At 37.0% G+C, this 23,871-nt stretch overlaps 1 protein-coding gene and 1 pseudogene across 5 annotated transcripts in view; both read right to left on the bottom strand.

The window, feature by feature from the left end:
• NEGR1 (neuronal growth regulator 1) overlaps positions 1-23,871 on the bottom strand; it is a 1,028,214-nt gene that overhangs the window by 962,364 nt on the left and 41,979 nt on the right. The window lies entirely within an intron of this gene.
• Positions 8,698-15,337, bottom strand: LOC102395218 (annotated as a pseudogene).

Raw genomic sequence — 23,871 nt, 5'->3', positions numbered from 1 at the left:
AAAAACTGAGGTCCAAAAATTATGCTTTGCACATCGTTCTGTTATTGGATTCTGGGAAAAGAATATAATACAGAAAAGAGTAAATCCTACCAGCAATGGACTCTTTTAATAATGTTATCAAACTTGGAAACCTGAAAGACTATGATGAGTGACAGTTCTCTTCTACTTAATGGACTCCTGAAATGTGGTATATGAGTGTCCAGAAGAATGACTATCATTCCATTAGTCAAATACAGGTCCTGCTTATTGTATAATATTATCTTCCCTTAAAATGGAAAATTTTGAATTAAAACTACTTCTGTAGAAATTATAACACTAAATAGAAAGTGATACATAGTCACTAAATATTAACAAAAGACATCATAATAATCCTGATACTCCTCTCCCACTCCTCAAAAAAAAAAAGTTATGATCAGTTTACCACTCAAGCCTTCACTACAGTTTTGATAACTTATATGGGAGAAATAAAAATAAACCATGTTTTATCTTTAAAAAAATAAGTGAAATATCTTTTTTTTTCATTTCTGATGTACTCAGTATACAACTTAAAAGTATCAGAGAGTAAATTAGCAACACAAATAAACAACATCCCCATCTCTCAGCAGCCTGACAGCTTTGTTATGGTTTACAGTTTCCAAGGAAAGTCTCAGCACCAAGATATTGATTTGGCCACTGCACTTTTCTAATTATTATCAATGCAGTCCCTCCAGTTAATCCCTTCATTCTCACAGTAAGAGTAGCCTTCAGTTTAAATTCATTATGCTGATAAATGACAACATTACAGCTGCATGACAATTTCTTTAATTAAAAAAAATTTTTTTACAAAGATTAGAGGACTATTGCATGCTTAAGTATATCAAATTGACTGCTAAAGTTTCTGTCTCCCAAGAACTCAACGTTCCACTGATGTATGCATCCAACATTTCTGTCTAAGTTTTAAAAAGTAGGTTCCTCTTTAATAACATTTATCTTGAGGATCATGTCAGTAGGAATGACCCTGTAAAGAAATCTGGTCAGGAAATATGTCAAATTCATTGACCTTTTTTCCTAATGTATGGTTAGGTTATTTCAGAGGTAACGAAAGGAGGTGGGAAAGTGGAGGATGCTATTTAAAATGGGGTCAAAAAAATTATCTGATAAAGTGCCTTAAGTATCTGCAAGAAGAGTTCCATGCAGGAGATACAGAAATACAAATACACTGAATTATGTGCTCTTTAGATGTAATATTTTATGCAATACTCATAACTTCCCCATGAGGTGAAAAGTGAAAGTGTTAATTGCTCTGTTTTGTCTGATGCTTTGCGACCCCATGGACTGTAGTCCACCAGGATCCTCTGTCCAAGGGGTTCTCCAGGTATGAACACTGGAGTGGGTAGCCAGTGCCTTCCCCAGGGGATTTTCCCAACCCAGGGATCGAATCTGGGTCTCCTACATTGCAGGCACATTCTTTACCAGGGTGAAAAGTGAAAGTTGCTCAGTTGTGTCTGACTCTTTGTGAGCCCATGGATTATACAGTCCATGGAATTCTCCAGACCAGAATACTGGAGTGGGTTGCCATTCCCTTCTCCAGGGATTTTCCCAACAAAGGGATTGAACCCAGGTCTCCGGCATTGCAGACAGATTATTTACCAGCTGAGCCACCATAGGTAGGTCCTATTAAAAGTAAAATCATTCTTATTTCTGTATGAATAAATTCAAGCTTACAAAACTAGGTAATTTGCAACCTCACTGAGGTATTACAGTGTATTACAATTTGAAGTAAAAGATGTTTCTTTTTACAGAGCTCTCTGTATTCACTGCAAACTGATGTTTCCTCTGATACTTGAAACAGAGAAAAGGAGACAGAGACAGAGATGAAGATAGATATGAAGAGAGAGGCAAAAACTCAAGTACACTTAAAATTTACTTGATAATTTATTTCCATCTAAACACAGTTTATTTCTAGGTTTAACATAATATATCCAAGATGAGTTAAGTAAACATTATGCAAAGACATGAGTGATTATGATAACTATTGCCATGATTTATGTTATAGACTATTAATTTTTTCCAATGACTTTAAAAATGATGCCTTTCAATTTATTTTGGAATGTTTTTCAGTAGTTTTGTCTAATAGTTTTGAATAAGGGAGTGAATGAAGACATCTGAACATAAAGGAAAGACCTGATTACAAAGCTGAATTTTATGGCCCTGTGTTTTTCCATCAGACAACAGAAATCTAACAGATGTGCACTGAATAAGTGAATGTCTATGCTTTTATATACATGTTGGGCAGTAGTAGCTGAGGCCTTCAAGCAGTATCTATATCATATAGTAAAAAAAAAAAAGTTTTATAATTAAAAACAATAGTCTTTGTACTGTTATTACTGATGAACAAAAAAAAGAATCAATAATATTCTTGTTAATGCTTCTGTCAAAATTTTTAAGTATTTTAACATATTTTGCACACTAAGTAAATAAATTGGTAATACATTTTAGAAAGTATTCATTAAAATAATTCAAAAAGAACACATCTGGGCTTTATTAAGACAATTTTAAAATATCTTTAAAAATTCTGTATGCTAAAATTACAGGTTCAGTACTATTATAATTACCATGTACTATTTTACCATGTATATATTTCCTCATATAATTCTTACAACAGTCTTGTGGAAATGTCTATTATTATTTACAGATGAATGAAGTGAGGAACAGAGAAGTAACTTATTAAAGATTTCCTCAGGAATAAATGACAGAACTTAATGTGAACTCAGGACTGCCTGACTCAAGTAACTGTAAATTATTATTCATAACACAGTGTCCATTTCTCATCAGTTGAATTAAATGAGATAAATTTATAGTGTTAGCTATAAATAATAATAAATAAAGTTACCTTATGATTGTCAAAACTAGAATGTACATCAAACTATTTAAATATGAGTTCTATACTAGTATATTTGAAAGTACCTTGTTAATGTTTATATTTTTTAATAAAAATAATTTTAATATATATAACCTCTCAACTTATCATATAGTGACTGAATAAAAGAAACTATTCATCAAAATTCCCCTAACATTATATCCTATGTTTTGCAGGTTATTTTTATGAATAGAAACAGAGACTGAAAAATAAGAAAAAAACATAGTTAAGAAATTAAGACTATTTCTAAATATTTGCCATTTATAAATTTATATATTAGGTATATGTTCAGTATCAGTAACAGGTATCTAGTATGTATATATATATACACACACACACACACACACACACACATATTTTACTATGGGGCTCTATCAGAATTATCTACTACTGCTTTATTGACTACACCAAAGCTTTTGACTGTGTGGATCATAACAAACTGAGGAAAATTCTTCAAGAGATGGGAATACCAGACCACCTGCCCTGCCTCCTGAGAAAACTACACAGGTCAAGAAGCAACAGTTAGAATTGGACATGGAACAAGAGACTGGTTCCAAATCGGGAAAGGAGTACATCAAGGCTGTATAATGTCACCCTGCTTATTTAACTTATATGCAGTGTACATCATGAAAAATGCCAGGCTGGATTGAGCACAAACTGGAATCAAGATTGCTGGGAAAAATATCAATAACCTGAGATATGCAGATGATACCACCCTTATGGCAGAAAGCAAAGAACTGAAGAGCCTCTTGATGAAAGTGAAAGAGGAGAGTCAAAAAGTTGGCTTAAAACTGAACATTCAGAAAACTAAGATCATGGCATCTGGTCCCATCACTTCATGGCAAATAGATGGGGAAACCATAGAAACAGTGTCAGACTTTATTTTTGGGGCCCCAAAATCACTGCAGATGGTGACTGCAGCCATGAAATTAAATGACGCTTGCTCCTTGGAAGAAAAGCTATGACCAACCTAGACAGCATATTAAAAAGCAGAGACATTGCTTTGTCAACAAAGGTCCATCTAGTCAAAGCTATGTTTTTTCCAGTAGTCATGTATGGATGTGAGAATCGGACTATAAAGGAAGCTGAGCACCGAAGAATCAATGCTTTTGAACTGTGGGGTTTGAGAAGACTCAAGAATCCCTTGGACTGCAAAAAGATCCAACCAGTCAATCCTAAAGGAAATTAGTCCTGAATATTCATTGGAAGGACTGATACTGAAGCTGAAACTCCAATACTTTGGCCACATGATGTGAAGAACTGACTCACTGGAAAAGACCTGGAAAAGACCCTGATGCTGGGAAAGATTGAAGGCAGCCGAGGAGAAGGGAACAACAGAGGATGAAATGTGGGATTGCATCACCAACTTGATGGACATGAGATTGAACAAGATCCAGGAGTTGGTAATGGACAGGGAAGTCTGGTGTGCTGTAGTCCAAGGAGTCACAAAGAGTTGGACATTACTCAGCTGATTTTGGTTAGTAATTTTTATTTCTTTAAAACTGGTCATTTCATGTCATTACTTATTGTATGACAGAGAGAAAAAAATCAAATCTTGGGCAGGGCAATTACTCTTCCCAGTAATTAGGATCAAATTTAACCCAAATTAACTCCCAGTTTTGACTCAAAATGATTGATATTTGATGATTTTGAAAGAGCATATGTTTTTGAGAATTTACAGAATTATATTAAGGTGAGCTTATAGGAAGGAATTGACTTAGCAAGGAAAATACATTTTAGAATACAAGACTTAGGAAGACAAATTTTAGGGAAAAAAAAAAAAACTTATGGCTTAAACATATTATAGTCTAAGTAGCCACAGATATTGTCAGAGTGGAAGTAAAAGGAGAGCAAATCTTCAGAATATCTAATGGCTTAATCAGGATCTAAACTTTTATGGAAGTGGGTATTTATGTTATGTATCTTTAAAATAAACTACAAATTATGAATTTTTTAATCATTCAAAAGGCAACTATTGTTAGAAGCAGAAAATTGTAGACATAGTTCAAATGTCAGTTTGCTATCATAGATCTTTTTAAAAATAAGAACATCAGGAATAAATGACTAAAAATGAGAGATCAAGCAAAAACCTAAGTATCAAAAAGTTACATATGAAACATGTGCCCTCTTTGTGTTCAAAATCAATACTTCACAGAAGACATATAACTGCTTTCTGGGCCATTAATGTTATCAGGGCACAGACTTTAGTGAATATTTAGAGAATAATGATCTTCTCAATGGCAAATTTTATAATCTTCAACTCCTAATTATCTAGGGGAAGTTTACATTTGATTCCATATAAATTCATACATTCAGAAATTCTCAAGTTTCATTAGATTGATTGACCTTTGGTCATAACCAGCTATACTTATCAGTTACATACAGCTATTAAAAATAAATAATTATGCTCACAATATACTCTTCAAATACTTATTTCTTGGTAAAATGATGGTATTCCTATTCATAATGCCTTTTGAAATTAAAAAAGGAAGTGCTTCAGAAACTAAATGACTTTTTTCATGTATATTTACTTTTATATTTCTGAGCTCTATATTTCTAACAAAACAAAGTATTGTTTCTGTTACACTTCTATAACTTTAAAAATGGTACAAAGAACTGTAAGGGCTTAATTATTATAATAACTTAACTGGCAAATTGACTATCTATTCCATTTTCAAATAACAGCTACCAAATGGATCTCCTTCAGAAAAAAATAAAACCTGCATGCATGCAAAGCATTTGATATCAACACACTATAGTTAAATCACAAATTTAATAGTAATCATGACCTAAATGAGAAGACAACATTGAAAACAGTCTGGACTTTGGAATCAAAGCTGGAACACGCACTGCTGTGTTTGATGGTTTTCAAACCTTAGACAAGTGAATTAATTTTCTTGGAACTTAGTTTCCTTCTCTAAAATGAGAATGATAAAAGCCTACCCCATGGAAACAAGTGGGAGAGTGAGCAGAAATGTTATAAAACACAGTGCCTAATAAATAATGAGCACTTAATAAGTGGTAGAGGAAGTTGCTTAAATTGAATCATTCTGATTGCTATTCCCAGAGTTCTCTATGGGTAAGAAGTGCTTGCTGGGAAAATACCTCCAAAACAGACAGATCGAGGCAAATGGTAATGTCCATTCTGATGATGAAACCATGAAGGAAAAGTTTGGGAGGAGATTGCTTTGCATGAAATAAGAAAAATAAAAAATAAATAAAATAAAATAAAAGAATAGAAATAAGAAAAATCATTTTGTTCCCAAGAAGGAAGGATCAGGAAAACCAGGATTGGTATTACAAAGCTGGAGAATATATAGGGAAACAGGCATTGACATTGTTTGGAGTGATGGGGCTTAAAAAGAAAAATTCACAATACTGAGACTGTGAATGTTTATGTTACATTTGGAGTGTTTGGCTTTGCTTAGATCCTTCCTTTACCATAACAAACCTTTTGCTTAAACAGTTTTACCTAGTGGAAATCAAGTAAAAGACACTGGTTAATGTGGTATGGATAAGTGATTGCATATTTGCAAACAAGCATGAGTGAGCTTTAAAAAAGTCTCTGTGAATTCACAAAGTATTGGAAAAGGTTTGATTTCCTAGGACGTGTACCCATAGTTTTAGCCAGTGATAATCAGAGCACGACAAGTAACAGTCCAGACAATGGAGCCACACTTTCTGACTTAAGAATATTGCCCTCTCCTAAAGATGTCCTTTTCATTATAGGGGACTGGCATGCAAAAGTAGGAAGTAAAGAAATATCTGGAGTAACAGGCAAATTTGGCCTTGGAGTACAGAATGAAGCAGGGCAAAAGCTAACAGAGTTTTGCCAAAACACCACATGGGTCATAGCAAACACCCTCTTCAACAACACAAGAGAAGACTCTACACATGGACATCACCAGATCGTCAATATCAAAATCAGATTGATTATATTATTTGCAGCCAAAGATGGAGAAGCTGTATACAGTCAGCAAAAACAAGACCGGGAGCTGACTGTGGCTCAGATCATGAACTCCTTATTGCCAAATTCAGACTTAAATTGAAGAAAGTAGGGAAAACCACTAGATCATTCAATGACCTAGTGATTCACGACCTAAATCAAATCCCTTACCATTATACAGTGGAAGTGAGAAATCGATTCAAGGGATTAAATCTAATAGACAAAGTGCCTGAAGAAATATGGATGGAGGTTCACTACATTGTACAGGAGGCAGGGATCAAGACCACCCTCAAGAAAAGAAATGCAAAAAGGCAAAATGGTTCTCTGAGGAGATTTTACAAATAACTGTGAAAAGAAGAGAAGCTCAAGGCAAAGGAGAAAAGGAAAGATATACCCATCAGAATACAGAGTTCCAAAGAATAGCAAGGAGAGATAAGAAAGTGTTCCTAAGGGATCAGTGCAAAGAAATAGAGGAAAACAACAGAATGGGAAAAACTAGATATCTCCTCAAGAAAATTAGATATACCAAGGTAATATTTCATGCAAAGATGAGAACAATAAAGGATAGAAATGGTAAAGACCTAACCAAAGCAGAAGATATTAAGAGGTGGCAAAAATATACAGAAGACCTGTACAAAAAAGATCTTCATGACCCAGATAATCACGATGGTGCAGTCATTCACCTAGAGCCGGACATCTTGGAATGTAAAGTCAAGTGGGCCTTAGGAAACATCACTATGAACAAAGCTAGTGGAGGTGATGGAATTTCAGTTGAGCTATTTCAAATCCTAAAAGATGATGTTGTTAAAGTGTTGTGCTCAATATGCCAGCATTCTCCTGGCAATCTTGATTCCAGCTTGTGTTTCATCCAGCCCAGTGTTTCTCATGATGTACTCTGCATATAAGTTAAATAAGCAGAGTGATAATATACAGCCTTGACGTACTCCTTTTCCTATTTGGAAACAGTCTGTTTTTCCATGTCGAGTTCTAACTGTTGCTTCCTGAACTGCATACAGGTTTCTCAAGAGGCAGCTCAGGTGGACTGGTATTCCTATCGCTTTCAGAATTTTCCACAGTTTATTGTGATGCACACAGTCAAAGGCTTTGGCATAGTCAATAAAGCAGAAATAGATGTTTCTCTGGAACTCTGTTGCTTTTTCAATGATCCATTGGATGTTGGGCTGGATGAAGCACAATCTGGAATCAAGATTGCCAGGAGAAATAAAAATAATGTCAGATATGCAGATGACACCACCCTTATGGTAGAAAGTGAAGAAGAACTAAATAGCCTCTTGATGAATGTGAAAGAGGGGAGTGAAAAAGTTGGCTTAAAACTCAAAAATCAGAAAACTAAGATCATGGCATCTGGTCCTATCACTTGATTGCAAAAAGATAGGGAAACAGTGGAAACAGTGTCAGACTTTATTTTTTGGGCTCCAAAATCACTACAGATGGCGATTGCAGCCATGAAATTAAAAGACGCTTACTCCTTGGAAGAAAAGTTATGACCAGCCTAGATAACATATTAAAAAGCAAAGACACTACTTTGCCAACAAAGGTCCGTCTAGTCAAGGCTATGGTTTTTCCAGTGGTCATGTATGGATGTGAGAGTTGGACCAAAAAGAAAGCTGAGCGCCGAAGAACTGATGCTTTTGAATTGTGATGTTGGAGAAGACTCTTGAGAGTCCCTTGGACTGCACGGAGATCCAACCAGTCCTTCCTAAAGAAGATCAGTCCTGGGTGTTCATTGCAAGGACTAATGTTGAGGCTGAAACTCCAAAACTTTGGCCACCTCATACAAAGAGCTGACTCATTGGAAAAGACCCTGATGCTGGGCAAGATTGAGGGCAGGAGGAGAAGGGGACAACAGAGGATGAGATGTTTGGATGACATCATCGACTTGATGGACGTGGGTCTGAGTTGACTCTGGGAGTTGGTGATGGATCCGGAGGCCTGGCATGCTGTGGTTGATGGGGTCACAATCACTGGACATGGACAATGTCCACAATGAATGGACACGACTGAGCAACCGAACTGAATCCCTATTTTAACTTCAAACAGCTTCAAACAATATTTTAAAGATTTTTATATTTAATGTAATACATAACCTATTTTTCTTTTATGAGAGAAATTACAAACAGTACCCTTAATTATACTCCTGCAAATAGGGCATTTCCTTAGAGAAGGGGCACATTTCCAGCATAGTATCAGATGACTGAGAGTAATAAATACAATAGAAACTTCTTTGCCCATACACACTTTACATGTTCTTCTTGCAGGCTTCCCAGTGACAGACCTAATCCAAACATCTGTTGGATTATACTTCATATTCTTTTCCACAAACAAGTTCTTATATAATGTAGGATCAATTTCTTTAAGACAGTTTTGAAGATGTTGGAGGCATATCTTCAAAACGGTATCAATCAGTTCTCTTGCTTGTAAAGGTATCTGTGTTTTTTGCTTACTAATATCATGTTCCTGTTTATTAATTACATTGGCCTTTAAAAGATTATCCAGGATAGGAAGAACACACATCAACTGTTGAAAAAGAGCCGTTCTATTTCTCCAAAGTAATGGCAAATCATGCAGAAGCGTGCTGGCTGCGACAGACTGTGCAGAAGCATGGCCAAGAGGAGCTACCCCTCGCCCAAAGTCAGGGGTAGTTACCAAGAGTGCCAGGCTGCGTTGGCACAGGAGCAGCTGAGGAGCTACCCCACGTCCGAGGTCAGGGGTGGTGGCTGAGATGAGCTACCCCATGCCATAGGTCAGGGGAGGCAGCCAAGAGGAGCAACCCCACATCCAAGGAGTGGTGGCTGCAAGGGTGAAGGAGGGACAAAGAGGAGCTACTCCACATTCAAGGTCAGGAGGGGTGGCCATGAGGAGATATCCCTCATCCAAGGTAAGGAGCAGACAGCTGAGCTTTGCTGGAGCAAACATGGAGAGATACCCCACGTAAAAGGTAAGAGAAACCCAAGTAGATGGTAGGTGTTGCAAAAGGGCATCAGAGGGCAGACACACTGAAACCATGATCACAAAAAACTAGCCAATCTGATCACATGGACCATAGCCTTGTCTAACTCAATGAAACGAAGCCATGCCATGTTGGGCCACCCAAGATAGGAGGGTCATGGTGGAGAAGTCTGACAGAATGTGGTCCACTGCAGAAAGGAATGGCAAACCACTTCAGTTTTCTTGCCTTAAAAACCCCATGAACAGTATGAAAAGGCAAAATGATAGGATACTGAAAGGGGATCCCTGGGTTGGTAGGTGCCCAATATGCTACCGGAGATCAGTGGAGAAATAACTCCAGAAAGAATGAAAGGATGGAGCCAAGGCAAAACAATACCCAGTTGTGGATGTGACTGGTGATAGAAGCAAGGTCCGATGTTGTAAAGAGCAATATTGCATAGGAACCTGGAATGTCAGGTCCATGAATCAAGGCAAATTGGAAGTGGTCAAACAGGAGATGGCAAGAGTGAACGTTGACATTCTAGCAATCAGCGAACTAAAATGGACTGGAATGGGTGAATTTAACTCAGATGACCATTATATCTACTACTGTGGGCAGGAATCCCTTAGAAGAAATAGAATAGCCATCATGGTCAACAAAAGAGTCCAAAATACAGTACTTGGATGCAATCTCAAAAACGACAGAATGATCTCTGTTCGTTTCCAAGGAAAATCATTCAATATCACGGTAATTCAAGCCTATGTCCCAACCAGTAATGCTGAAGAAGCTGAAGTTGAACAGTTCTATGAAGACCTACAAGACCTTTTAGAACTAAAACCCAAAAAAGATGTCCTTTTTATTATAGGGGACTAGAATGCAAAAGTAGGAAGTCAAGAAACACCTCAAGTAACAGGCAAATTTAGCCATGGAATACGGAATGAAGCAGGGCAAAGGCTAATAGAGTTTTGCCAAGAGAACGCATTGGTAATAGCGAACACCCTCTTCCAACAACACAAGAGAAGACTCTACACATGGACATCACCAGATGGTCAACACCAAAATCAGATTGATTATATTCTTTGCAGCCAAAGACGGAGACGCTCTATACAGTCAGCAAAAACAAGACCAGGAGCTGACTGTGGCTCTGATCATGAACTCCTTATTGCCAAATTCAGACTTAAATTGAAGAAAGTAGGGAAAACCAATAGACCATTCATGTATGACCTAAATCAAATCCCTAATGATTACACAGTGGAAGTGAGAAATAGATTTAAGGGACTATATCTGATAGACAGAGTGCCTGATGAACTATGGATGGAGGTTCATGACATTGTAAGGAGACAGGGATCAAGACCATCCCCATGGAAAAGAAATGCAAAAAAGCAAAATGGCTGCCTGGGGAGGCCTTACAAATAGCTGTGAAAAGAAGAGAAGTGAAAGCAAAGGAGAAAAGGAAAGATACACTCATTTGAATGCAGAGTTCCAAAGAATAGCAAGGAGAGATAAGAAAGCCTTCCTCAGCGATTAATGCAGAGAAATACAGGAAAACAACAGAATGGGAAAGACGGGAGATCTCTTCAAGAAAATGAGAGATACCAAGGGAACATTTCATGCAAAGATGGGCTCAATAAAGGACAGAAATAGTATGGACCTAACAGAAGCAGAAAATATTAAGAAGAGATGGCAAGAATACACAGAAGAACTGTACAAATAAGAGCTTCACAACCAAGATAATCACGATGGTGTGATCACTCAGCTAGAGCCAGACATCTTGGAAGTGAAGTCAAGTGGGCCTTAGAAAGCATCACTACAAACAAAGCTAGTGGAGGTGATGGAATTCCAATTGAGCTCTTTCAAATCCTGAAGGATGATGCTGTGAAAGTGCTGCACTCAATATGCCAGCAAATTTGGAAAACTCAGCAGTGGCCACAGGACTGGAAAAGTTCAGTTTTCATTCCAATCCCAAAGAAAGGCAATGCCAAAGAATGCTCAAACTACTGCACAATTGTACTCATCTTACATGCTAGTAAAGTAATGCTCAAAATTCTGAAAGCCTGTCTTCAGTAGTACGTGAATCCTGAACTTCCAGATGTTCAAGCTGGTTTTAGCAAATGCAGAGGAACCAGAGATCAAATTGACAACATCCGCTGGATCACTGAAAAAGCAAGTGAGTTCCAGAAAAACATCTATTTCCGCTTTATTGACTATGCCAAAGCCTTTGACTGTGTGGACCACAATAAACTGTGGAAAATTCTGAAAGTGATGGGAACACCAGACCACCTGACCTGCCTCTTGAGAAACCTATATGCAGGTCAGGAAGCAACAGTTAGAACTGGACATGGAACAACAGACTGGTTCCAAATAGGAAAAGGAGTACGTCAAGGCTGTATATTGTCACCCTGCTTATTTAAATTGTATGCAGAGTACATCATGAGAAACGCTGGCCTGGATGAAGCACAGCTGGAATCAAGATTGCCAGGAGAAATATCAATAACCTCAGATATGCAGATGACAGCACCCTTATGGCAGAAAGTGAAGAGGAATTAAAGAGACTCTTGATGAAAGCGAAAGAAGAGAGTGAAAAAGTTGGCTTAAAGCTCAACATTCAGAAAACTAAGATCATGGCATCTGGTCCCATCACTTCATGGCAGAAAAATGGGGAAACAGTGGAAACAGTGTCAGACTTTATTATTTTGGGCTCCAGATCACTGCAGATGTTGATTGCAGCCATGAAATTAAGAGATGCTTACTCCTTGGAAGGAAAGTTATGACCAACCTAGATAGCATATTCAAAAGCAGAGACATTACTTTGCCAACAAAGGTCGGTCTAGTCAAGGCTATGGTTTTTCCAGTAGTCATGTATGGATGTGAGAGTTGGACTCTGAAGAAAGCTGAGAACCGAAGAATTGATGCTTTTGAACTGTGGTGTTGGAGAAGACTCTTGAGAGTCCTTTGGACTGCAAGGAGATCCAACCAGTCCATCCTAAAAGAGATGAGTCCTGGGTTTTCATTGGAGGGCTAATGCTGAAGCTGAAACTCCAATACTTTGGCCACCTCATGTGAAGAGTTGACTCATTCAAAAAGACGCTGATGCTGGGAGGGATTGGGGGCAGGAGGAGAAGAGGACGACAGAGGATGAGATGGCTAGATGGCATCACTAACTTGATGGACATAAGTCAGAGTGAACTCCAGGTGTTGGTGATGGACAGGGAGCCCTGACGTGCTGTGATTCATGGGGTCACAAAGAGTCAGACACGACTGAGTGACTGAACTGAACTGAACTGAATGGCAAATCATCTGATGCTATTTCTTCAGTTTGTCTTTCATTGTCTTCCTCTTTTTCTTCTTCTCTTTTTTCATCTTCAGCAATAAGAAGTCCTGATACAATACCATTAACTGTTTTTAACTTCATCCAGTTTTTAGGATCCTACTCTGAACTCTAAAACTGGTCCGCTTTACCAGTCTTCTACTAGAGCCCATTTCCAAGGCAGGTTTAACCACAGGTATATTCATCATGACTACATCATCTGAAGAACTTTCTCCTGGTCCAAAATGAACAATTGGTGGATCAGCATTTTCAACTCCAGGAGTATTTGAAGTTGACAACAGCTGTTCAGAAGATGAAGTTATCTAATTTGAATCTCATCACTGCTCTTTCATGCATATCAAAAACTCATACCTTGGAAAACACTTGGAGTGTTCTACCCATGGGTTATCTCCAGATTTCCAACATCTTAAGCCACCATCATAACAAAAGTACTCGACATCATCATTACGACCTACATGATAGAAACCAGCACTTGCAAGGCTGAACTGATACAGTCGATGGCCAGCACGTAAATGTTCTCAGTCAAGCTGCATGTGCCTGCATGCTCAAATTTTAAATGCTGAACCTCTGCATTTCCAGAGAATTTCCAAAAATGGACAGTTGGGGAAAAGTCTCCAGTGCTCTAGCATAACATCATCCTTTGGTTTCCAGTTATTTAGCATCTCACCACGAAACAGGTAGGCAAAACAGGCTACCCTATCTCCAGGTCCTATGTAATAAAAGCCTGCTGCTGCTGCTGCTGCTGCTAAGTCACTTCAGTCGTGTCTGACTTTGTGCGACCCCGTAGATAGCAGCCCATCAGGCTCCCCCGTCCCTGGGATTCTCCAGGCAAGAACACTAGAGTGGGTTGCCATTTCCTTCTCCAATATGTAATAAAAGCCAGCTCTTACTAATTCTGATGGTGAAAGAAAGGTTAATGGCCACATTTGGTAAGTAAGAAATCTCACTTCTTCAGTAGTCATGGCATAACTGTAGGAGTTAGTCCTCAATGGGGAAAAGTCTTCAACTGCTCTAGAAGTAATAGGGTTTGGTGAAAGGTTGGAAGAAGAACCACTGAATGCACTACTATGTTCCAAAGTGGATGATAATGAATGAGTAAAACTGTTTTTCATTGGAGAAGAAGCATTTTTAGAAGTGGATTCCAGATTAGTAACAGAAACTAGATTCTGAATAAAGCTACAGCTAGGATACAGTTGTTTATGCTTCTCAATAGGATTTTCTCCTTATTTCCAGTTATCCAGCATCAGGCTACAACAGAAGCATTTGACCTTGTTATTCACACCAGTGTAATAAAAAACCAGCATGAGCAAGACTCCTTCCTGAGACAGGAACACCGGTGGGAAAAGCTGAATATGTATACTGAATATGCAGCTGAATATCAAGACGTGGTAGAGTTCATATGAAAAGTATGTCATTTTTTGTTTGTTGCCAATTGTCCAATTTGACAAGATTGTGCTATCTTCCATCACACTATAAATTTTTCGATACAAGGGATCCGGGACAAATCTTTGGGAGGTAGTTTTGTACATGAGTGATTTTACTTTTGACAGCTAAAATCCTTTACATGAACTTTTTCTTCTGCCCATAGAATTTTGACATGAATAATATCACTCATGCCAATAGAGTTTTGACATGAATAATATCACTCATGCTACAGTGGGCTTCCCTGGTGGCTCAAACAGTAAAGAATCTGCAGTAATGTGGGAGACCCGAGTTTGATCCCTGGGTCAGGAAATCCCCCTGGAGAAAGGAATGGTGACTCACTCCAGCATTATTCTTGGAGAATTCCATGGACCGAAGAGCCTGGTCAGCTACAGTCCACAGGGTCACAATGAGTTGGACACAACTGAGCGAATAACACACACACACATGCTATAGTAATGCTTAAGCAAGATGATCCTGGAATCTATAGTATTAGCTCTTATTGATATTTTTAGTTTATAGTTAGATAATTACACAGAGATGTGAACATATGTCAATCAACATTTTAATTGTAAATGTCAGTTTAGTTATCAAGAGATAACTCTATTATGTAATATCTTTAAATAGGTCAGAATTATATAAATTTCATATTTTTCCAAAATAAATCATCCAAATCTCCACAAAGGTAACATATATCAATTGAGAATTTTTAATCTTTATTACAAAAGCAATGCTAAAGTCTGAAACATGTAAAATTATAGTATGGAAGATACACTTAAACTAATTGTTAACTCCTTTAGTGTTATATTCATGTGAATCAATATATCATTTTATTCGGGGTTTTTTTTCAGTTGATTTTTAAAGAGACCTAATGATCACAGTTTTTAATGTATTCTAAAATGCCTGTAAATGAAAATTTGTATAGAGAATTAAATTCAGCTTCTGATTTCACCAGGACTTCCCTGGTGGCTCAGATGGTAAAGCATCTGCTTACTTTATGAGGCAGACCCAGGTTCAATCCCTGGGATGGGAAGATCTCCTGGAAAAGGAAATGACAACCCACTCCAGTATTCTTGCCTGGAAAATCCCATGGATGGAGAAGCCTGGTAGGCTACAGTCCATGGTGTCGCAGAGTCGGACATGACTGAGCAACTTCACTTTCACTTCTGATTTCAAAGACATTTTCCCAAATAAGAAAATCTGTTCCAAAATGTAATGCAAATTACATTTCTAAATTCCACATTTTTCTAAGACATTCTGCTTTTATCAAAAAGCAGATTTTGTACAATAAATTGTACACTGTGTAATTTTTCTAGTCATTCCCTTTAAGAAGTTAGAAAAATGAACAATCAATTCACATGATCTTTACACATTTGCTCAGTACATTAGAATATATAGTATAGATAATCACTAGTTTAGTGGGAGTTCTTTGATTGCAGAGGACTTAACTGCTTAAGTAACCACATTGAGTAAGATACATTGCAGATTTCACTTCTAGAAATATTACATGAATCATTTGATATCACATGAATCAAACTAATTCTAGCAAAGCAAGTAGTCCAAAGTTCAATTAAAAGTTAAAATCTGCTCTTTAAGGATAGAATTACCTATATCCCTTGAAAATTCTCTTTAGCTTAAAGATACATCTGATTTCAAAAATTATTTATATCTAATACCTAACTTTCAAAAACCTATAGTGCTGATTGGTACAAATAACACTTATGAAGCTATCTGTAGAACTCTGTTTCTAAAAACTGATTTGCTAATATTAGGTAATCCCAGATATGTTTCAAATGCATTTCACAAGTTATCTAATAGAGAAATCAATCATGGTGTTCTTCGTTACAAACAAAAATATAGACTTGTTGAATTAATATAAACAAAGAAAAAATGGCCTTTAGCTAGTTCTTGAATCTCAGATTTCTTTCTAAAATATTTCCCTTAGCTAGACTCTATCTTTTTGTCTTACAAATCCAAAGTACTGAATTGGTCTTATTCATTATCTCTCTAATTTGTCAAAGTTAATTTGAATTCTAATCTCATGGTATCCAAGATTCCATCAACTGTGTCCAATTTCCTGTCATCCAAAACTTAATAATAAGTCTCTTGTTTTAGTCTCCCAAGTAGTGAATTTTATGAAATAATACTGATCCTCTAACTACATTTTGTCATTTAAAATTCAATATAACTTTTGAGGTCAACATTAGGTTGTTCATAAGTATACAACATTAAACTATTCTAATAAGATGTCCACTTTGCTAATAATCATTAGTATTTCTAAAAGTTTTTTGTTGTAATCTCTAATGGTCATGGTAAGGGGCTTCCCTGATAGCTCAGTTAGTAAAGAATCTGCCTGCAATGCAGGAGACCCCAGTTTGATTTCTGGGTCGGGAAGATCTGCTGAAGAAGGGATAGGCTACCCACTACAGTATTCTTGGGCTTCCCTTGTGGCTCAGCTGGTAAAGAATCTGCCTGCAATGCGGGAGACCTGGGTTTCATCCCTTGGTTGGGAAGGTCCCCCTGGAGAAGGGAAAGGCTAGCCACTCCAGTATTCTGGCCTGGAGAATTCCATGGACTGTTTTATAGTCCTGGGGTCACAGAGTTGGACATGGCTGAGTGACTTTCACTTTCACTAATGGTCATGGTATAATTCCAAAGGTGACCAAGAGGGTTTATATCAGAGATACAAACTCTATCCGGAATAACAAAGTGAGTTTATGATTAACAAATGCATGAAACTTGTTGCCTAGAGAAGCAACCAAGGAGAACAGGGACACAGAAGAAAGAGCTAGACTGTCACTGTATTTATATCAATTATGTATCCATTCCTTCAAACAAACTCTTGAAGACTGCCCTGCCAACAATTCCCATAGCTTCTTATCACATTTCCCTTTCTATCTTCCTTTCCTTTTGTGAAATAATTTTTCTTTCCCTTTACTATCTACTAAAATATAGACTCCACCATAAATTCTTTTTGATCAAGAGAACAAGTTATGAGTCAAGATTACTTGGATGTGAGTCCTTGCTGTACTATTCAAGATCTGCAACAAGTCAATAACCTCATTTTGCTTTTCATTCCTCTCCTTTAACATGAGGATGATGGTAGTTCCTATCTCAGGATTGTTTGGAAGATTACTGAGCTACCATAGGAAAAGAACTTACAACTATAGTAAGCACTACTTGAGTGTTTGCAATTATTATTTTGTTTACAATTATTGATGTTATGTGAGAGCTTGTTCACCTTGACAGAATTAATCATGTTTCTTCCAAATGACTTCATATCTATTTCAGAATATACAACATTGTAATAATTTTTGTTTTTAATTTGTGTGCTTTACATGTACTATGAACAACCAGAGACCAGGAGTCAGGTTACATGAATCATATGATCTTCTGGACATAGATGGTTGTTAATTAATGTTTAGGAAGAATGGGAACTAAAAGGAATGAAGGAATAAATAAAGTAGAGCTTTGTAAAGGAAGTAAGGTTTTGGTCTTTTATAGCATATGTTTGGTAAGGTCCTCATATGATTCACTAATACACAGACTCCTTCAAACAGATTCAGAAGGAATCTAGTAATTAACACTAGTTCATAAACTGCCTGCATCTGGATCATATGGAAGATGGACATTTTAAAAACTACAAACAGGACATGCTTACAAGATCTCTTAGAGTGGCCTTAGAGTTTACATTTTAACAAGTTTCAAGTTTCAAGCACATGAACCATGTCCATGGTGATGGTGGTAATTTAGTCACTATGTCGTGTCCAATTCTGGTGACCCCATGGACTGTGGATTTCTCAGACAAGAATACTGGAGTGGGTACCCATTTACTTTTCTGGGGGATCTTGCTGACCCAGGGATCGAACCCGTGTCTCCTGCATTGCAGATAGATCTTTTGACCAACAGAGCCACCAAGGAAGCCTGAGCCATGTCTATGCTACATTTTAATCCATTCAAGTAAGGATAGTTGGCTTGCTTTGAGAAAAGGTGAGACAGAAAAGTCTCTTTAGAGAGCTGTGTTCCCAACTATTACCATGATCCTAATTGTGTTATAGCCTGGCCTTGAGAAACAATGTCCATAAAAACATGTGCTGGGATAGACTGTTAAGTAATACTTTTTCCCTCAAAGTAACAGAAAATAATTTCAATCGTGTTTTTTTTTTGTGTGTGTGTGTGGTTGTTGTTATTGTTGCCTTAATTTTTATCAAGTTTTTTTTTGTATATATGAAACGATAAATAATATATAGTCCATTCTGTGGAGCTGGACAGGACAGAAGCAAGGAGAAAGGAGATGACTAAACACTATAGACTATTATTCATCCTTATATATCTACGAATATCATCCTGTTACCACACAAGTATGAAGTTATCTAATCTCCTCAGAGTCTATTTTTTGTGCCCTCTAAGAAAACAACAGATGGACATGAGGTGTCTGAAAGGCAGGAAGATCAAAGTGAACTAAAAGGTGTGCACGGTAATGTCTCGAAAAATAGCCAGCTTCTCATTTCTCAATCCAGATAGTTACAAAGTAAAGATATCTTTGTCACACGTTGGTTTTAACCAAATTTTAATAAGCATTTATAATCTGACTACATACAGAAAAATGTAGGTATACTGAGGTATAGAGAAATGTAATGTAACTTCCATCCTTAAGGAATTAAAAATCTACAAAAAGACGCTGACACTTACTTGAGTAGATATCAAGATGCAGTCCCTGTTAAAAGTAAAATATAAAAACTGAGATAGTTTTGAGGAGAGAGTCTTTTCACTTTCATGCATTGGAGAAGGAAACGGCAACCCACTCCAGTATTCTTGGCTGGAGAATCCTAGGGACAGAGGAGCCTAGTGGGCTGCCATCTATGGGGTTGCACAGAGTCGGACACGACTGAAGTAACTTAGCAGCAGCAGCAGCAGCAATCTGTTATGGAAGCTTTGAGTAGGAAATTTTTTACAAAGGAAATTGTGTTTCTTTCTGGCCTAGAAGAATTTGAGGACTTCCCTGGTAGTCCAGAGGTTAAGAGGCCATACTTCTACTGCAAGGTTGGATCCCTGGTCAAGGAACTAAGATTCTGCATGCCAAAAAAAAAAAAAAAAAAAAAAACCAGAGAGAGAGGGAGATAATGCATTGAATATGAAGAGAATATAGAAAGGATAGAAGGAGAAAGATATCACTAGAGATTTCAGCAGAAAACTGAGCTAAGGCACAGAAATGGGAATGTGTAGCCATTTGGGGGGTAATCAACATATACTGTGGTAGAATACTGAGTGTCTGTGAAGGCTGGTATGCTTTGAAGACACAATGGGAGGGTAGCAAGGAGATACAAAAATACAATCAGATTTGTAAAAGTATTTTTAAAAAATTATGAAGTATTAACCATGAATAAAAGAGAACTATTTTTTATTTTTAGGAAGAAGGAATGAAAAATGAGTGAGACCTGAAGGTGAGAAGTATGGTACTTTGCATAGCAAAGAGAATTACTTTTTGATAATAGAAAATAAAAAATAATGAGAGAGGTGAATAAGGTGAGTTCTGACAAGTCCTCTATTAACTTCATTGATAAGAGGAAGCCACTGTAGGTTCAGTGCACAAAGTAACATGATTAATTATGTGTTGAGACAACTAAGAACTGGTAATAATCTTAAGCAAAACATATTTATGAAGGTTAATCTTTTAAAGTGAGATTATGGAGATCTAAAAAAATAAATGTGAAGACTTTGAACTAAATACAATTTAAAATACCTATGCTAATACCTGGTCGAAAATTCAAAAGGATCAATAATTGGTTATCCTTTGTGTATTCAGTCATACATGTAATTGTGATTTTATCATTTCAATATTAATTATTGATTATGGAATACTTCTCTCTGAAAAGGTGCACTCTATGCTATAACAGGAATGAGAGGGCAAACGGGTATTAACAAGTTTATCTTTGGGTTCTCTTTCCACTGCGATCCTCGGAAGTCTGAACAAGTCACTTTCAGTTTTCCTGGCCATTTTCTAATATGATAAGATTCATTTTTCTAATATTTCAGAGTACAATTTTAGTTTAAATGTACAAAATAATCTACAGAGATTTCTGTTATGAAGAAAGAGCTATTAAGACACAAGTGAACTATCTTTTATGCAGTTGAGGATTCTAACCCAGGGTTATAATATACTGTTCTTATTTTAGTTTCAGTTTGATCAGGAGAATAAAAAATATTTTCTATACTATGCTGATTTTTCTAATAAAACATACATTCCCGGTTTTAATTAGAAAATGCAAAATTTCAACCTTAAATATTCATATTTTCTTTATTATTTAATGTATCATCTTACATAAATTTTTATAGTGTTTTCACAAATTATGAAGGTTAAAATTGGGGATGGTCATATCAACATATAGATTCATCTGAGTCCTGTGCCACACTAGTAATGAAAGTATTTTTGCATAAAAGAATCATTGGTATCATGCTTGTGTGCTCTGTCGTGTCTGCCTCTTTGCGACCCCATGGACTATAAGCCACCAGGATCCTCTGTCCATGGAATTTTCCAGGCAAGAATAATGAAGTGGGTTACCATTTCCTACTTCAATAACAGACATATATGATTGTTTTTAAAAAGTAGTAACATACATCTTAATTTTTCACAGATAAGACTCACATATGAAAACCAAAGTAAATTTCAGAATTGTAAAAACTTTTTAAAATAAGTGTGATTTTCATAGTTTTCTATGGGATTCAAGCTTCTTCTAAATACTGAGCTGCTCTATTACATGTGATGACTTGTTTACAGGTGCAGTGACCTGATGAGGACTCTTAAACCAGAGAATTTAAAATCAGTATCAATTAGATATAAATCAGACTAAAGCTGTTGATTTGTATATATCAAGAATATTATAAAATGGAAGGCATTGTTACTCAGTTTCCAATTATTAAAAGTGTGAAAGAGAACTATCTGCAACTTTCTCATGCTAAACCCTTTCTTTCCAGAGAATTTTATTAGGGAAACTGAGTGGTGTACAGAAATTTGTAAGACCTAGAGATGTATGTTCTCATTTTGGTTTTGATATCCATTATTCACATGGACTTAGGCAAGTTACATATAAATAATACATATGTGCAGTGGATTCAATAACTTCCTCATGTGGCATTGCTCTAAGCAGTAAATGAGATAATTTAGTAAAGTTCCAGTACACAGCAGGTACTCAATAATTGTTCTCCTTACTTCCTTCTCTCCAACTTGAAGACGGTGTTTCATTTTTTGTTTCCTACCTAAAACTAATTATTTGTTATTTAAATGTCTACAAATCTGTTGTTCAGGTACTAAATCATGTCTGACTCTTTGTGACCCCATGAACTGCAGCACCCCAGGCCTGCCTGTCCCTCACAATCTCTCTGAGTTTGCCCAAGTTCATGTCCATTGAGTCGGTGATGCTATCTAACCATCTCATGCTATGCTGCCCTCTTCTCCTTTTGCCTTCCATCGTTCCCAGTATCAGGGTCTTTTCTAATGAACTGGCTATTTACATCAGGTGGCCAAAGTATTATACAAATCTATAGCTGGTTAATTTCCATTAGTTGCTCTGACAAATGTCAAATCATTAGCTTTACTATGCAACCCATTCAGTAGGGTCTCTACAAGGAATCCCTCATAACTTCCTCCTTCCTTCATCATACAGCATCCATTTCTTTGGTACTGTGGTAAATGTTAACAGTACTACGAAGGATAGCATATGGTTCCTGCCCTTAAGAATCTCAGCTTCTAGTAGAAGAGACAGACATGCAAACAATTAAACGACACTTAAATAAACGATCATTAAAATACATGTAAAGTTTAAAACATCCCTTAATTTTACAGTGTACTCTTTAAACCATGCAAAATATCCATATCAAATTGATTCAGTAAATATTTGCTTATAACCTGCTATGTGCTAGACTGATGGAATTTTTAAAAAATAGTCTCTACAAGGACACAACATTCAGGGACCACAATGAAAGTCGAGCTCTATGTGACTCAAGAATGTCAGTATGGTGTTCCTGAGACACTGATGTCACCTTCCATTTGTCACTGAAGATGCATCAATGTGACTTAGGGTAGAGACTTCTGCATTTAATCGGGAATAATGATTCATGGGCTTCAGTGTTTCTTCCTTCATACAGGCTTCAAAAACAGCCTCATTTTGGTACAAACCAGTAAGGTACTTGTCTTCCCCAAACGTACACAAAATGCAAAGAGTGAATAACAGAAATATAAAGTACTGAAATTGGATAGGATAAAACCTGTGGAGCAGAAGCACTACCCAGTGTACTTCATATCACAGAGCCTAGAGATCATTTCAGATTGAGTTATAGAAAAAAAGGCATTCCGCAGTAAGATATCTACCTAAAAGGTTTGCATTGCATTCTCCATCATGATATTGTTCATGAGCATCACTTCTACATTATGAAACATTCAAAAACACTGTGAGAAATCTTACCTCACGTGGTCTTTTAGATCTAGGAAATGGCTTTTCCAAAAAGATTATCCTATTTCTCAACTAAGAAAAAAGGCAAAGAAAAAGTGAAAGATGACAATGTCAGCCAATCATTCTTTTGTATGGAAACTCAATTCTGACAGGACGAGAATGTATTCCGAATCTTTGTTCTTTTTCCAGGATCAACAAAATTTTATCCCAAGCATGTTAAGTTGCTTCAGTCATGTCCGACTCTTTGCGACCATATGGACCATAGCCTTCCAGACTCCTCTATCTGTGGGATTCTCCAGGCAAGAATACTAGACTGGGTTGCTGTGCCCTCCTACAGCAGACCTTCCTGCTCAAGGATTGAACTTGTGTCTCTTACATCTCCTGCACTGACAAGCAGGTTCTTTACTTCTTGCACCACCTGGGAAGCCCATCCTAAAGTAAAACAAACTGCAAATGAAAGCAATCAACTCTCCACACTCAGGAAAGTCAGACATTATTCTGATTTGCTTATTTTGTCTGTACTTTTTTGTTTGTTTAGCTTGAGTTTAGAAAAAGTGAAAGTGAGTGAAGTCACTCAGTCATGTCCGACTCTTTGAGACCCTGTAGACTGTAGCCTACCAGGCTCCTCTGTCCATGGGATTCTCCAGGCCAGAATACTGCAGTAGGTTGCCATTTCCTTCTCCAGGGGATCTTCCTGACCCAGGGATCGAACCTGGGTCTTCTGCATTGCAGGGAGACGCTTTACCCTATGAACCACCAGGGAAGCCCAAACTTTAGAGATAAACAATCTTTTAAGTTTTCAACATGATGATTTATTGACCACTTTCTTTTTACTTTACTTATGTTGCTCACATACATTTCTATTGTTTTGAGTAG

The sequence above is a fragment of the Bubalus bubalis genome, chromosome 6, assembly GCF_019923935.1.
Source record: "Bubalus bubalis isolate 160015118507 breed Murrah chromosome 6, NDDB_SH_1, whole genome shotgun sequence".
Lineage (NCBI taxonomy): Eukaryota > Metazoa > Chordata > Mammalia > Artiodactyla > Bovidae > Bubalus > Bubalus bubalis.
Note: the sequence above shows the minus strand (reverse complement) of the source record. Positions and strands in the feature narration are given on the sequence as shown.